This window comes from Octodon degus, unplaced genomic scaffold, assembly GCF_000260255.1.
Source record: "Octodon degus isolate 3935 unplaced genomic scaffold, OctDeg1.0 scaffold00011, whole genome shotgun sequence".
Lineage (NCBI taxonomy): Eukaryota > Metazoa > Chordata > Mammalia > Rodentia > Octodontidae > Octodon > Octodon degus.
The window spans coordinates 13,925,316-13,927,346 of NW_004524587.1; the positions used below are offsets into that span (position 1 = coordinate 13,925,316).

Sequence of the window (2,031 nt, forward strand, 5' to 3'; positions counted from 1 at the left end):
GGAAGGGTCTTCAGGGTGTTCAGGGTCTCACTACTAGGTTGCACTCATAATGATCTGCCTGTTTACAGCCTCCCAAGAGCTGGGATTATAGGCGTGTGCTACATTGCCCTGCCCAGTCTATTGCAGTCCTATTGGTTGATCATAATTCTTTTGTGTGTGTGGTGGCTGGCTCAGTCCACCCTGGGGACAGGGCTGGCTCAGCATGTGGTGTAGGAAATCCAACCCCAGTCCCTGCGCACTTGCTTAAGCAGGGGCTTTAAACCTCTGAGCTATCTTGCCAGCCTAGTTGATCCTAATTTGACCCTTGTTGTATTGGCCCTATGATTTTTCTCTACAAAACCTCCTTTAAGAGCTGTGGAAGCTGCAGAGATAGCTCAGCAGCATAAGTACCTGCCTGGCAAGCACAAGGTTCTGAGTTCAATCCTCAGTACTGAAGAAAAAACAAAAAAGAGAAATGTGGGGGACAAGAAGATAGCTCAGTTGCATAAGTGCCTGCCTGGCATTTGCAAGGTCCTGAGTTCAAATACTGGTAATGGAAAAAAAGAAAGATTTATTTGTAAGCAACATGTTTGAGACCTCTCCTGTCTCTCAGGAGCTGTCTTCCCATTCCTCATTCCTTTTTTTCTTTTTTTGAGGAGCCAGGGATTGAACTCAGGCCCTTGCAAGTGCTTATTCTACTGAGCCATCTACCTGGCCCCTCCCCATTCCTTTTCTCCAGTAAATTTTCCTACTCTTAAGTTTGTTGTTCCTTAGAATTCATTCTTCAACTTTGGGGGACATGAACTAACTTGATGTACGTGATATCTGGCATCTCCCCTATGTCACTGTTGTCAGGAGGGTTCACTGGTGAACCATCCCCACAAGCCTGGCAGATGGTAGGAATCATGATTACTGGGGGGCGGTGTGACGGCCTGGTCAACACTGAGTCTTTTTTTTTTTTTTTAATTTAGTACAGGGTCTTACTACACAAATCAGAGTCATAGTGATCCTCCTGTTTTCAGCCTCTTAAGTGCTGGGATTATAAGCTCCACCACGCCCAGTCTCAATAGCCATCTCAGCACCACACAGTGCTCTGCATCCTGTGACCCGGTGGCCATACCCAAGCGGGGCTGCCCGCTCACAGACACAGCCCTGCTGCAGCTCAGAGTCTGTGTGGGCCTTGGCCAAGCAGCTGCTTTTCCATGGGGCCCAGGCCTACGGAGACCATGTGTGGGGCGAAAACTGTGCCATTGTCAACCTTCCAGCATCCCTGCAGCCTGGCCCCCCAGAGACACCTCAGGCTGCAAGGGGCCACATGCTAATTGGACCTGATGGCCAACTGATCCGGAGCTGTACCCAGCCCTCTAAAGCTGACCTGTCTGTGACAACAGCCCATGCCTGCTTATCGTGCGTGTGAGCTGTGGATGGAAAGGCAGTCTGCAGCCAGTGTGAGCGGGCCCTGTGTGGGCAGTGTGTGCACAAGTGCTGGGGCTGTGGCGCCATGGCCTGTGCCTTGTGTGGCCTTGTGGACTGCAGCGATGTGTGTGAGAAGGCGCTGTGCAGCAGCTGCGCCATGTTCTAAGTCTGAAGCTGTGTGTCCATAAGGTGCTTGTGCGTGTGTTTTTTGCACTTTGATGACAGAAATGAATAAAGCCCTTTATATTTGCAAAAGAAAATCAATAGCCATCTCAGCATGCCCAGGGGGCGGTGCTGGCACGGCATGCCAGGGATCCAACCCTGGTCCCTGTGCTCCGCCTAAGCAGGTGCTTTAATCCGCTGAGCTATCTGACTGGCCCAGCACTGATTCTTTCTGCACCATAGAGAACAGTTAGCAAGTAGGCATCCCCCTTTTACAGCATCCAGCCCTGCCAATGCCCTGTCTGCAGACCTGTGTGCCTTTTCCCTTCTCAGATTCACAACCTGCTGGTCTCTAAGTCTTGCTAACTCTACAGTAAGCCCCATAGTCACCTCTTCCTTGGTGTCCCAGGTAATGCCTTGACCACCTCAAGGTTGTGCTCCACTTGTGTTGGTTGATACCTTGTGTCAACTTGA

General features: G+C 50.7%; 1 pseudogene; it reads left to right on the forward strand.

Moving 5' to 3' along the window:
• The first annotated feature begins 791 nt into the window (after positions 1 to 791).
• On the forward strand, positions 792 to 1,573 carry LOC111815090 (annotated as a pseudogene).
• Positions 1,574 to 2,031: the final 458 nt, after the last annotated feature.